Raw genomic sequence first — 15,713 nt, 5'->3', positions numbered from 1 at the left:
TGATGAATCCTATAAGTATGCAAAAATTGTAAAGAAGAAAATATATAAACTGATTGCTATGGATTTCATCTATGAGATAGAACACACGAATTGGTTGTCACCAATCATAATAGTGCCAAAAAGAATGGAAAACTTAGGGTATGTGTCGATCTTAAAAAGGTCAACACAGCTAGAAAGAACATTATTCATTACCCTATTATACGGAACATGTTTTGGAGAGAGTGGCTTGGTAAAGAAGATTACAGTTTCTTGGACGGATTTTTAGGCTACAATCAGGTGTCAATAGCACTAGAAGACTAGCATAAGATAACGTTCAATACAATGTGGGGGACGTTTGCATATAAAGTCATGCCCTTCGGTCTCACCAATGCCCCAACAACATTCCAACGATTGATGTGCATAGCCTTCAAAGACTACTTGCAGAAGTGGTTGGAGGTATTCCTTGATGATCTGTGTGCACACTCTCGATGGACGGACCATTTGGCTTACTTAAGGAAGGTGTTCGAACGATGTCTATTATATCGTATATCCCTAAATCCTTTTAAAGTGCTAATTTTGGGTCAAACATGGTATGATATTGGGACACATTGTCTCAAATAATGGTATATCTACGGATGATAGCAAGGTCAAGTTAATATTGGAGCTGCCACCGTCCACTAATTACAAAGGCGTGCAAAGATTTATGGGCCACATTGGGTATTACTGCTGCTTTATAATTTTTTATGCTGAAATCGCCAAGCCATTATATAAGCTACTCATTGTCTTTAAATGGACTGAGGAATGCCAGACATCATATGATCGCTTGAAGTAGGCATTGGCTAGTGCGCCAATTCTACGACCCTCCAATTAGGACCTCATATTTCATGTGCATATTGATGCATCAAACTTTGCTATTGGATGCGTACTAGCCCAGCCTAGTGAGTTTAAATTGGACTATCCAGTCTACTTCACTAGTCGTCAATTGAATGATGCAGAGGTGAATTACACCACCAGAGAGAGAGAGGGATTGGCCATGGTTTACGCTGTCAATAAGTATCGACATTAGCTATTGGCCAACAAATTTGTATCTTTCGTGGACCATCAAGCCTTATTATACTTAGTGAATAAGCCTTACACTACGGGAAGAATCACACGTTGGTTGCTATTACTATTGGAATTTGACTTTACAGTTACGATAAGAAAAGGGACACAGCATGTGTTAGCCGATGATATGTCAAGAATTCCAAATGGGAAACCAGTAAAACTGGTGTTGAAGATGACCTCCCTGATGCTTGTTTGTTCAGACTATACATGGTACCACTCGAATGGAGCGAGGAGATATCTGATTATCTAACTCATGGTTTTTCGCAGGAGGGCAACATCCTTGAACAAAGATAAAATGCAGCAGCTTATCAAGCTTGTTGTACCTTATCAATTAATTGCGAGAGAACTATATAAGCTAAGTAAAGACAATGTCCTAAGAAGATGTGTGAGAGAAGATGAGTTCGTCAACGATATTAGATGAAACTCATTCAAGGATAGCAGGAGGACATTTGCTGGTGAGATCATGGCTCGCAAGGTACTTCAAGCAAGATTATGGTGGCCTATGTTGTTCGAAGACGCCATACAATTTGCCAAAAGGTGTCAAGAATGTCAACAATTTGCTATCCCACAACAAAAGGACAAGATGCCACTCACCCCTATTATCGTACGATAACCCTTTGAAAAATGAGAGGTAAATTTTGTTGGACCTATTAGTCTAACGCACATCCATCACAAGACCGATATGTGATCGTGGCCACGGACTATTTCACCAAATGGACGGAAGCCAGAGACTTGAAGCGAGCTAATGCACGGACAACCACAAAATTTTTATATAAGCAAATTATCTCGAAATTTGGCTGCCCATTAGAATTAGTTAGTGATCGTGGCTCACATTTTATTAATGAGATGATTGATCATTTACTTGCTGGATTCTTAGTAGTCCATCGAAAATCATCACCTTATTATCCACAAGCTAATGATCAAGCAGAGAGCACAAACAAAATTTTGTGTGGCCTCGGTAAGGGATGATGGAGCGGCTGCCATGGAGTCCTCCTAAAGGCGAAGACTAGAATAGGCCGAAGCTTGCCGAATAGAGAAAAAACTCTATAAGCTTGGAAGCATGGGAGGGGAGAAAGGAGAGAGGCGGAGAACAAAGAGAAGGATGGAAAAAAGGGGGGGCGGCTCTGAACATGGAGTGGGACAGGTTAGGGGAGCAAAGAGAGGTAGCGAAAATGGGAGGGGGGGGATGAGGTGGGTGCGCCGAGGGAAGAGGGTGGGGCAGGTAAGGCAAGGCAGAGGAGAGAGAGGAGGGAGACGGGGGACGGCCTAGGCAAATAGCATGATGACAAGAGGGGGGGCCTGAAACGAAGGGGGGGCACTGAACTGTGCAGAGGGGGGGCGAGAAGAGGAGCCAAGAGAGGGGGGCGGCACTGAAATGCAAAGTGGGGGGGCGAGCAGTGGAGCGAAGAAGGGGGGGCGGCGAACAGAGGTAGGGGGTGGCTCTGAAAACACACAGGGAGGGGGGGCAGCAGCACGACAGAGGGGAGAGGGGGTAGGCTGAGGCGCACAACAGGGGGGCGCAGGCGACGTGAAGGCAAGGGGAACTCCACGACGTCGATGTTGAGGTTTTCCCTTAATTCTTGTTCTACCTCTGTGAAATTAGTTGTCTTGCTAGAATACGACTTTTATAAGCCATTAGAGATATAATAGATGTTGACTGGCTGGATAATAAGCTATCTAATCCCTCCAATATATCAAAGGGGATACAAGGATAATAGATGTTAAGGGACAAGATAATAAGCTATCAAATCCCTCCAATATATTGAAGGGGATATACCCCAAACCCATAGCAATACAAAGGTGACGGGATTTGAACCACATGCGTAGCACATACGATCCTCCAATCACTAAAAACTGCAAAATGACTTGGCTACTTCTTTGGCACTTCCTTGCAAGTAGAGCCACACGTTTTTAAAGACTCTGTATAGATTATCCCTACTTGATTATATATGTTATATTAGTGAACACTTATTTGAAGATATACTTTTTATCTTATAAATTATGTTATATATGTTCACTAATATATGTTATATTAGTGAACACTTATTTGAAGATATACTTTTTATCTTATAAATTATGAGATAATTGTATCTTACATTTGAAAATCCAATTCAAATGACATTGTTGTACATTATTGACATTTTGAAAAAGCTTATAACATTTTTGTACAATTCAAATGACATTTTTGTACATTGTTGACTTTTTGAAAAAAGCTTATGTAGATATTATTACTTAATTTACAAATCATGAGATTACCCCTATTATTTAAATCGTTTATCTTATATAAATGACATATTAATAGTTGGTAATGATGTAGTTATAGTTGGTAGTGACTCCTCTCATGGTATAGGTAGCTCACTAGGTTAGAGAAAAGGACTAAAATTCCTTAGGTCAGTGATTCAAATCCACTCCTAAACAATCGCAAATTATTAGGTTTAAATCTCTCGACGATTATGTGTTAGATAGAACTAAAACCATAGCTTATGAAACCTCTTTAAGATAGAGGCACAAAGCTCTTTATATGTCTGATCTTAACACCAACCTTGAGCAAATGGTGTGGCCTACCTATTCTAGATGAGTAGCTCAAGAAAAATTCAAAAAATCAAATAGCTTGGGAAGAATGCAAAAACCAAATTATCTTGTCATCCAAAAATACAAAATTTTGCATAAAGTAAAGTGCAAAAAGGTTTTTGGTTAATATCTTTATTTTATATTTCCCATTATGTACATGGGATCCCAATTATAAACATGAACATCATGAAAGGGCATTCTGCCCATGATGGTGCCTTGTTTCTTTATAAACACGTAATTGGAGGGTTGGTCTGTTTTGTGAACTTTCTAATATATGAGACTAAGCTTCATGTTAGGCTACTAAGAGTCGTTTTTATGGAGATGTGGGAAAGCTTAGATGATTAATTAAAGTCAAACCAAGCAACTATAATTCATTTTCAAAAGCAATTTCTTCATAATTGTATTTGGACAACATAATTGACATCAATATCATAGTTGAAAATTGGCTTTATGCATAATAAAAAAGAAAAAAGCGTGCATTCCTTTATTCCTGATATACTTTTTTCCTTGAGAGTTTTGTTACCCAGATTGTTGTACTCAAGGTTGTTCTTCAAAGTCATCGCTCATAATCAATACTCAAAATCAACACTTGAGATAAAATCTCGTTCTCCACTTACACAATTTTATCATCGAGGCAGCACGAATGGACCTACTTTTGTAAAGATGTAAACTAATATGTGCCAAGAATTATTTTTTATTGCTAGTAGTAAATAGGATAAAATACACCCTCTCTAAATCTATCCTCAACCACATTTCAATGCATGAGTACAATAAGCAATTGATTTAGGCCCGCCACATGTTGTTGCTACAAAAGGGACCTTTTACCTTTGTCATCATTCCTACTCTACTCATTATCCTTATTCACTTCGTGTGATGAAGAAAAAACATAATTTTCTTTTTATATGCGCAGATAGAGGAAAGAGAAGAGAGAGTCGATTGATTTAAGCACAAAGAGAGAGAATCTTGCCTTGTGTGTGTGTGTGTGTGTGTGTGTGTGTGAGAGAGAGAGAGAGAGAGAGAGAGAGGTTCTTTGTATATGAGAGATGAAGCTCATCAAGAGAAAACCATGTGCTGATGCTATAGATGACATAGAGAGAAAGAGGAGAGTTGTACTATGAGAGAGAAAATTGTTCAAGGATGCATGCAAAACAAGTGTTCAAAAACCTCGCATAGAGCATTACTTTAAGGTTATGGAGATTTTGCTAAATAAACATAAGGGAAAAACAAGTTGCACAATGCCATTTACAAATAACATCTTGCCATTTATAAAATAGATCATTACTTTAAGGTTGTGTAGACTTTGCTAAATAAACATAAGGGAAAAAACAAATTGCACAATGCCATTTACAAATAGCATCCTGCCATTATTATAAAAAGTATTTACATATTCTTCGTTGATAAACTCGGCTTAAGAGATTAAATATTTCCAAAACAATAAAAATTAAAGCATGCTATCAATCTCCCGTGCATTGATGAGCAAAGGTTATGCTCACTTGGGTACCATGTCATAGATTTGTAGCTCTTTAAGCTATAGGTAACAAATAGCATCCATATCTTATTGCTTCCCAATCCATTGTAGATCTTTCGTCCTCACACTAAGTAAGTTTTAACAAAACACCAACTATCATAGTGCAATTCAAGATAGAAGAATCAAACATTCCCTCCTTTTCTAAAATACACTCTTGCCTCTCCCTTTACAATACAACATTAATGAAACCAAAAAAGAAGAACAATCTGGAAAGCTACCATTAGGAGAACTAATCAGAAGCCACCTGCAAATCAATGGTGTATATTCAATCTTGTAAAATCAATAGCCCAAAACAAACTAAACCTGCTCAAAACTAAGCTTACTAATCACTAATTTGAACCCTATAGAGATTAAACTTTTGTACTGCTCTAGAAGAACCCTACTTTCTATGTTTTTTTTACAAACCCTATACATGCTTTCCCCAAATCATTAAAGAATATGTTCTTCTTTACCTGAATTACTAAATCAGAGTGGTATGCAGTAATCCACCATCATGTTATACCAAGCTCATGGCTATTTTCTCTTCTGAATACATTTTTACAATGCCTTCATCCAAGCTCCTATGTGCATGCAAAGTTACATTTGTACTACTGAAAATGGTGAAAAGGTCTACTGCAATGGGGTGATATCCATGTGAAGTTACCCATGTTGTTTAGAAACCAAAGTTGATTAAGCTCAAGGTGGATCAAAGCATATAAGGGACATGATTAAGCATATTGATTAAGGTAATATAAAGAGTGATTAAGCTAATAATAGCAATTTAATGATAGGTGATTAATCACAAACCCACATAATCTCATTGCACTAGCTTGATCCCAATACATGCTTATATAACTCTCATCGACATGCTCCATCCACCCTTGTGCCATCCATGTGTCCATAAATGCTCACACTACATGTGCTCCCTTGCACTTTCCATGTACTACCTTTTTGACCTTTGACTTCACCTTTTACAAATGACCATACAAATCAACCTTTGTCAATGTACCCTTAGTCTATTCCTTTTCTAATGTGGATGCTCCTCCCCTTGTTCTATTCATGATGCACCCTCACACATTTCTTTTCTCAACACCTCCCCTGAATGTGATGAGGGTCTAACACCTAACATGTATTGATCTAACTTACACTCCATACTTATATGGTTGGAGTGGTCCATCCAGGTTGCTCTATGAGCTACACTGTTGGCTTTGTCTTAACACTTTATACACCGAGAGAGTGGGGTTACAACCAAGGGTTAGGAGCAATGCTCCTCATATCATCTACAAGAGATGACTGCATTGCCTCCATCCTGTGAGGCCTCATCACTGTCTTCCTTCTTTGTCAATCATTACATTGGCTTCTTCGGCTCTCTTTTTATGCCAACAATCCTTTGCTATATGTGACCAATCTTGCCACAATGATGATGATAGGTTATCTTTGTCCTTGGTCCTTCTCTGGTCCTTGTTGGTCCTTCTTCTCTGGTCCTTGGTCGTGGTCCTCTTGAGAAGAGTGCTTTCTCCTCACTCGATGTAGCTTGAACTATCTTCTGTTGAATCTGCTTCTCTTCTTCTATGAATTCTGCTTCCACTCCTATAATGGTTGGATCCGGGAGGTTCTTCAAGGTAGCCACTAAGGGCCCATATTCCTTAAGTATCATGCGTTTTAACAATATAGCTACGGCATCTTCTTCTTCTACTGGTGCCCCTATTGAAATTATGGATCAAGCTCTCCTAAACATCTACCTAATGACAAGACATTTAACTAATCATAAACTAATCCTACGCTAATGATAACACTAATCTAAGGTGGATAAAAATGAGCAATACTCATAGTGATGAGTGTATGCTAATTAAGTTTAGACTCAAGTTCAGTTTGGTTACATGATGGAAACATATACTCATAAAAAGACTTGAGATGTTGTGCTTGTATTCCAATGCTTGAAATGTCCTCCTTTTATATGAGGAGAGTACAACATGGCCTTTCTCTTGTATGTGGGATAATTCTCACTTGGTGATGTGGCTTCTCACACTTACTCCATATTTTCCTTGTGCTCTTTGGCACCATATTTCTCAACACCCCCCTTGGTGTGCCAAATCTTTGGGCTACTCAAGGTGGTTGGATGTTGGTTACTTAACACTAGTTCTGTAATTGGACATTAAAGTGTCCTGAGGACACTAAAGTGTCCTGAAAAGTTAGCATTTTTCTTGAATTTTGTGGGCAATCTATTAAGAGTTTTGAAATGCTTAACATCCACAGATGTTCCTCAAGACCCAAAAAATCCTTGAGATTTTTTAAATTTCACTTTTCTTAGCTTTAGATCAGTTTAGAACCATTTCCCTACAAAGTTCACAAATCTTCTTTTACACCACTGTATAAGAGAGACGTCTAATGCTCCTACTAAACCATAATGTTACTATACACTCAATGCCTGCCTCTCAACATGTATCTCACTTTGATGTATAATGCACATTTGTTAGGCCCCCATTATGAGGAGTAGCCATGGTGCATATGTCTTTAGTAGGAACCTCGGCTTAGACGCTGTGATGGGGTCATTATTGTGACCATTGATGATGGTTAGGAGATGGTCAAGGGTACGAGCATTAGCTTGGATTTGGGGCATTGCCCCGGTTGGGGGTCCCACGGGGGCTAGCAGCCCCCTTGGCAACAATATGAGGAATATTCCCTAGAATACTCCCTTGGATACCAGGTCCATCATTAGTGGGTGGTGGGGGTCAATGGGCCGTATTCTTAATACGCGAGCGGTGACCGTGTCTATGCAATGTAACCACCCTCGTTGTATACGTGTCTACAACACCGCCTACAGTACTATATATGGACATGGTTGCCATGAGCTAAGACATCCAATGCCACCCCCTTCTGCACTTCATACATACTCGATCTAGAGTCTTTGTCTTGCTATCTCTTTCCTCTGTGCCATATTCTTATACATAATGCTTTCGAATGGCTGAAGGAAGCTTGATGAAAAGCAACAAAGTAGAGGGAAGATGCAAGCTAACTTCTATAATGGAAATGATGATATAGGTAGTGAAAATAATGATATTGATATGGATGACAATAATAATGATCAAATGCTGACATTGTTTTGATGGAGATATGTCTCAAGGAACTTGAAACTTGTTTGCTATTTGTTTTTTAGCTAAGGAGTACAACAAATTATGCATAATCTACATATATTTTAAATTTTAGGGCATTGCCATTACTTGCCCCAATTCTCATAATTTTGGCCCTCTTCACCAAGTGATAGAAAATGAGCATCAGAGGTGTGAGGCATGCTTTATGCATGAGATACAAAGATACATAGCTAGCTCATAAGGGGATAAAGGAGGAGGCAAGAGGACCTATAAGCTAGATCTAGACACTACTCACATATAATTTCTTCTAGAGCATTGGATAATGCAAAGGAGTTGAGTTTCCTTTGTGACCTCTGGATAATTAGCTGTAGCTAGACACCCTCAGATGACATGCATAATGCACTAGACAAAGAGTAGAGCACAAGACTATAAACAAAAAAAGATAAGAAGCTCTAATTTATAAATTAGATTAATTAACAAAATAAAAAATCCAGTCAAACTTAGCAATCGTGGCATCTTCACAAGACAATTTACATTTCTCAATTCACACATCAAACTAGGCTTATTAATCATGACATCTTATAATGAGACTTATTAATCATGGCATCTTATAATGAGACTTATTAATCATGACATCTTATAATGAGACTTATTAATCATGGCATCTTATAATGAGACTTATTAATCATGGCATCTTCACGAGACAATTCACACATCAAATTAGACTTATTAATCATGGCATCTTCACGAGACAATTCACACATCAAATCAGAAGCTTTTAGTCATGGCACCTTCATGAGACGATTTACATTTCTTAATTCACACATCAAGTCATAAGCTCTTAGCCCTACCTCTTACAAACCTGCTAACACCAATTGGCATAGAGTTTAAGGATATGTTAGGATCACATGACCAAAAGCACAAAACCATAAATCAAACTTTGATTTACAAGCATTGAATTATAAACATGAAATCTCACATGTATTTACAAATTAACCTTTAATTTACAAGCATGACATCCTAAAGAATCATGAAATCTGACATTCATTTGCAAAAATGCTAAGTATTTCATTTGTAGAAACATGGTGTAGAGTTGAGTGTAAGGCTCTCCTACATCGTGATGAAACCGCAAAACTAGAAAGTGAAGCTAATCTCAACAAGGTATTCCAGAAGGTGAAAGGTGGGAGGTTGAGCAAGTTGAACTCTGAGCTACATCTTTCGACAGCTTCTAGCTTGAGGTCGTGCATTGAGGAGAATCTGTCTTCATCCGACAACTTCTGGCATTTTTAGGCGTCCTCCTTTTGGCTCGTAGGTGTTCTTGGCAAGGGGAAGGTACTGGAGTGCAAGCGTGTTAGGGGGTGGCCATTGTGTACCTTTTTGGGCATTTCTTGACACATAGATGGCATGTTCTTTTATGTCCACACGTGGCGGCATAGTGCTATTCCGGGCGGTTGCTTGTCCAGAATATTGTGCCTATTTCCATTGACTGGGGTGAGGGCCCAACATTTGGTTGAAGGTAGGCGGACAGGGGCCTCAAGTGCACCTAATGGCTGTGCTCTAGGTCTAGGAGACCTAACCCCTTGCGGTTGATGCCGATTTTGTTGAGGATGCCATGGTGCAAAGGGGGCCATATGTGCCACATGGCTTAGTTGCCACTAGTATGGCCCCTATATATGGAAAACTATTCTCTGCAAACCACCTACATTTTGCTTGAAAACCAAATATATTAAATTCTTCTCTCTAACAAAAGCATTTAAACAATGTGTTAGCTAACCAACTCACCCCTCACCCCTCGCTGCTCACCAACCACCTACATTTTGCTTAAAAACCAAATATATTAAATTCCTATCGCTAACAAAAGCATTTAAACAATGTGTCAGCTCACCAACTGCTCAAAAGGTGACAAAAGTTGTAATAATTAAGAAATTTTGATATAAGCTTAAAATATTAGAAAATAAGCGAAAAATAAGGAAAAGCACCGACCATAGGATCATCCAAAAATTAGTCATGCAGGCCACCTAATTAATGTTTCCGGCCAGGGTCGATTTTCAAAGAGTTTAACCCATACAGCCAGCCCCCAGGTAAACGTTTCTGCGCCCTTTACTTAATGAATGAGTTGGAAGCTTGATTTGCTCACAGTTAGTCTTCTAATCCTTTCAAATTTTGCTCGGAGAGTTATAGTAGCTAGGGCTCGCGACAGTGTTCTGCAGATCATCAATTAAATTTATTTTATATATAGATGTAGGTGTTATTTTTTAGATTTCAAACAAAAGAAGGGCTCTCTTCAAGTAGGCCTAACGTTGCTCTGGAGAGAAAGAGCGAGAGATTGATCTTTATCAACGTACAAGAAGGACCCAAAGAGTCTATGAGACCAAACAGTTGTACAAATTTTCTATGAATAGACTAAAAAGGAAATGAAAAAACATCCCAAGTCAACAAGTACACATGATTGCATTGTGTCCTGGAATCATTTATTGTGTTAATGTAAACAGAGTATAGCCACCTCTTGTGTTGGTGCATCTCTATGTTGTTGGAGTATGTCCCTGTTTCGGAGCTCACAAGAAGAGGGTCTGGATCTTTGGGTATAGAGCTGTCTGGGTTTTGAGAGAGATTGTGACCTCTCTTTGGTGACTCCATCGGTCCAATAAATGGAAGTACCATGTGGGGAAAAGGCAATTCCATGCTGAGATTTACTGCATCATCCATGATCTATGTGCTCTCTAGTGCTGCCGTGATTGGGAGTCCATTGAGGCCGTTTTACCTGGGCTAAAGAAATTAGCAATGGTGATTTGAATATATACTGCTGATCCTGCCTCCTTGAGCAAGGTCTCTCTATGTCGGCGCAGCTTGGTCAGGTACATACTTAAACATCTCTGTTCTCTGGAGCAGAGTTGTTTTTGTGTGTTTTGCCTGCTATGAATATCCAGTTCACGGGCTTGGGAGGCCTACCCATGAACTGCACGATTGCCATGTATTTTGACATGTTTTCTGGCATGTAAGTGCACTCAAATCCCTCACATTAATTTAATAAAATGCTTTGTAATGTTTATAACCATTGCAGGTTCACATTCATTTAAAATGGGTGGACATTTTTACCAAGTGCCCGGGGTCCAATCCCGTGGGCACGTTAATGACCAGCAAGTGTGGGTGGACAGCCCACATGTGGGTGGTCCAATGAGTTAGCCACCTAACTTGCATGAGCGTGGCCATCTTCTCCTCCTTGTAAAGCTTATCGTTGAAAGAGTGCACAGAGCGGAAGCAAAAGGGCACTGGAGTGTGCTGAATAGAGAGTGCAAGAGAGAGAGAGATATGGAGCAACTATGCTGAATATACTGAAGCAATACAGTCCCAAGCAAGAGACACAAGTAGTCTCATAAGTGAGGGAGCAAAATATGTACAAGACCGAATGAAAAGTGAGAGGCTAGCCCCACATATTTATAGGTGGGGAGAGCTGGCCGACTGGAGCTGAATAAGCTAGCCGACTGGTAAAATACCAAACGGGCTGGGAAAAATCCCAGAAAAGTATGGAAAAAAGGGGTGGCCAACCCACAATCAAGGGCCATGCAAAAGGGACCAAAAGGGACACCAAAAATGGGCAGAAACTGGGGATGAATGTGCTAACACCCCCTCTCACCACTAGATGCTATGCTGAACAAACTCCTAGAAGCCGAAGATGAGGAGCCAATGAAGCCTGAGAAATCAGCTTCGTGAACAAATCTGCAGCATTCTCCGCGGAAGGACAATACTCCAAACGCAAATCTCCAGCAAGAACCCGTTCACGAACATAGTGATACTGTATCTCAATGTGTTTCGTACGAGCATGAAACACAGGGTTCTTGGCGATGGCGATGCAACTCTCATTGTCACACCAAAGAAGAGTAGATCCGGCAAGAGGACAACCAAGTTCCTCCAATAATTTCCGCAACCAAATCGCCTCACATGCAGCATAACAAACCGCACGGTACTCCGCCTCTGTAGAGGAAAGCGCCACAGTAGGCTGCTTTTTACTCCTCCATGAAATGGCTCCACACTCGAGTGTAAAAACACAACCGGTGGTCGAACGCCGAGTATCTGGATCTCCAGCCCAATCTGAATCAGACCATCCAACAAGAGTGCATCCTTGGCCATAGAAGCTGCCAAAGTCCAGCGTGCCACGCAAGTACCGAAGAACTCTCAGAGCACACCGCCAATGCTGCTGATGGGGTTTGGATGAGAAAGAACTCAATAAACTGAATGCAAAACATTTGCCCAATCGGGAGTAGGTCAACCAAACCAAGCAACCGACGAGAACCCGATACTGTCCCTAATCAATCCCTGGAGAAGCATCAAGTAGAGAAAGCTTCTCACTAATATCCATAGGAGAAGATACTAGTCTGCATCCAGTCATCTGAAATCTGTTGAGAATCTCCCGTGTGTACTTCTGCTGAGAGAAGGAAATGCCCTTCGAGGTCTGCCAAATCTCAAAGCTGAGAAAATAATGCAAAAGGCCAAGATCCGTCATCTCAAACTCTGTCTCCAAAGCATCCATGACAGAACGGATCCTCACAGAATAAGAACCTGTAAAGATGAGGTCATCAACATAGACCACAATGATAACAATCAACCCCCTCTCAAGGAGGATATAGAGGTTCGGATCTGCATGAGAACGGTGCAGGTCGAGCTTCTGAAAGAACTCATCAATCCGCTGATACCAAGCACGCGGAGCTTGCTTCAAACCATATAAAGCCTTCTTCAGCCGATACACCTGATCCTGTTTGTCTGGAACAACAAATCCCGGCGGCTGATCAACATAAACCTCCTGTGTAAGCTCTCCATTGAGGAAAGCCGACTTGACGTCCATCTGGAAAACGGGCCATCTATGATGACCTGCAAGAGCAAGAACGGTGTGCATGGTAGTCATCCGGGCCGTCGGAGTGAAGGTCTCATTGAAGTCGACTCCAGGGCGCTGAGCATAACCCTTGGCAACCAACCTCGTCTTGTGCTTGTCTAAGCTGCCATCAGCTCGAAACTTCGATTTGAAGATCCAGCGGACACCAATCACCTTACGCTGTAGTGGCCTAGGCACCAAAATCCAAGTGCCATTCCGTTCAATAGTATCTAGCTCTGCTTGCATAGCACGATGCCAAGGCTCATGTGAAAGAGCCTCGTCCACAGAAGTGGGATCAGAAGGATCATTAATGATAGAGGACATAAGAGCATAATTAACAAACATGTTGCCCTCATGAATTTGTTTCCCTGTAACTCTGGAAGAATGCTAGAGAGAACCAGGCGGAGGAGCAGAAGGAAGCTCATGTAAGCCAGAATCACGGACTGTCTGATAATAGCATCTAGGCATAGATGTGCTCGAACTCGCTGGAGGAGGAGCAGAGTCATCATCATCTGATTGAGAATCCACAGCTGGAGGCGAAGCAGAAACAGAGGGAGGAGGAGGAGGAGGAGGAGGCGGAGACGGAGGTGGAGGAAGAAGAAGCTCACCACCCCCCTCTGAAGATGTAGGAGTCTCGTCGAACACCACATCACGGCTCACAACTTTGCTAGCTTGAGGATCATAAAGACGATATGCCTTGGACACAGTGCTGTATCCGAGAAAAGTCATGCGCCGAGACTTTGAGTCCAACTTGGAGCGATGCTCCTTAGGCACATGAACATGCGCCGAACACCCAAATATCCGGAAATGAACAACGGAGGGCTTCTCACCATGGAAAGCCTCATATGGAGTTTTATCGAGAAGAGTAGTAGCAGGAGACGTGTTCTGAATGTAGACAGTAGTGGAAGCCGCCTCAGCCCAGAAACGTCGAGGTAATGAAGAATGCTCAAGCATAGCACGGGCCATCTCCATAATGGTCCTATTCTTCCTCTCTGCAACTCCATTCTGTGATGGAGTATATGCTGTAGTAAGCTATCTCCGAATGCCATGGGTCTTGCAATATTGCTGAAACTTCTGGGATGTAAACTCACCCTCTTCGTCAGTCCTGAGAGCCTTGACCGAGTGACCGGTTTCTTTTTCCACCTCAACTCTCCAATCACAGAAGTGCTGAAAAGCCTCATCCTTGGTCTTCAGAAAGAAAACCCAAGTATATATGGAAAAGTCATCCACCATCACGAGCATGTACAACACCTACTTAAAGACGCGGTACTCATAGGACCACATAAGTCTGCATGAATGAGAGCAAGTGATGTCGAAGATCTATGTGTCGCCTCCTTCGAAAAGGTAGCTCGGTGTTGCTTCCCCTGTAAACACGAGGAACAAGCAGAAGATGGAGCCTTGATGGTCGGTAAACCCTCAACTCACCCATCCTTCGAAGCGCGCTGTAGAAGCTGATAGCTCAAATGGCCAAACCGAGCATGCCAAAGAGCAGAAGAAGCACTAGAAGAAAACAGAGCGGTCAATTTGTACATACCACTATCTTGGACTCCTTGAGCCAAGATGCTACCAGTCGCCTTATTATGAATGGTAATCTCATAACGAGAAAAGATCACCTCCGCACCTTGAGCTACAAGAGCACTCACTGACAAAAGGTTGAAAGCCAAATGTGGAATATACAGAACGTCAGAGAAGTACCTTTTGTCCTCGGAAGAGCGGAAGATGGGGATGGTGCCATGACCATGTACTGGCATGGAAGAAGAATCACCCAAAGTGATATCGCCTGACCTGGCAGTGAAGTCCTCGAACCAATCTCGATGGAGTGTGTGAGCAATAGCACCGTTATCCACAATCCACGACCGTGATTGAGAAGTCACAAGAGCAAGTATTCGACGAGTACCTGCTAATAGAAGTATGCCATCATCCTTCTTGGGTTGAGACATCGTTGTAGAGGAAGAGTTCTTTGCTGCTTCATCCCGCTGCTTCTTGTGACATTGGGGCGATTTATGACCCTTCTTGCCATAATAATGACATTCAATGTCCTTGTTTTTAGAAGATTTGCTGTTGTCTTTATCCTTGTCGTTATCCTTGGAGTTCTTGTCAGAACCCCCTTTCCCTTTCTTTTGTTGATTCTTCCCTTCATCTCGTGCTGCCAAAGCTCCATCTGTCAGAATGCGCAACGGAAATGATGACCAAATTTGGGAACACGAGTAAACGCAATGCAAAAAACAACAGCACAAGAGAGAGAGAGAGAGACAGCGGCGTGTAACTTTGCTCTATATACACAAAGAAGATCCCGAAGTGCTACAATGTGGCATGGGGGCTATGGGGCCATTTTATATGGCCCCAAGAAAGCAGTCGGCCAGTAGAGGGGGCAGTCGACGGTCGACAGGCACCCGACTGCACTCAACACTAGTCGACCAGCAAAATGAAGTTGGCCAGCATCTAAGAGGTCCACGACTAGATCACATCAGTCGGCCTGCTCCAGAGGGTGAACACATGCAGTCGGCCAGCTACTGGGACATGCTGCTATCACAGGGTAGCCACCCAAGCCAAGGAAAAAATAGGGAAAAATGGGGAAACAATATGGAGAGTG

At 41.5% G+C, this 15,713-nt stretch overlaps 1 protein-coding gene across 1 annotated transcript in view; it reads left to right on the top strand.

Annotated features, from left to right (window-relative positions):
• Nucleotides 1-10,230: 10,230 nt before the first annotated feature.
• LOC147604171 (uncharacterized) overlaps nt 10,231-15,713 on the top strand; it is a 72,710-nt gene continuing 67,227 nt past the window's right edge. Inside the window, exon 1 of the mRNA XM_086795457.1 lies at nt 10,231-10,334. The gene's annotated coding sequence lies outside the window, so the exon portion shown is untranslated. The remainder of the gene's footprint in view (nt 10,335-15,713) is intronic.

The sequence above is a fragment of the Cibotium barometz genome, chromosome 62 (genome assembly GCF_041138505.1).
Source record: "Cibotium barometz isolate CiBa-2024 chromosome 62, ASM4113850v1, whole genome shotgun sequence".
In the NCBI taxonomy this organism is placed as follows: Eukaryota; Viridiplantae; Streptophyta; class Polypodiopsida; order Cyatheales; family Cibotiaceae; genus Cibotium; species Cibotium barometz.
The sequence above is the reverse complement of the archived record's forward strand: the minus strand, read 5'-3'. Positions and strand labels throughout refer to the sequence as shown.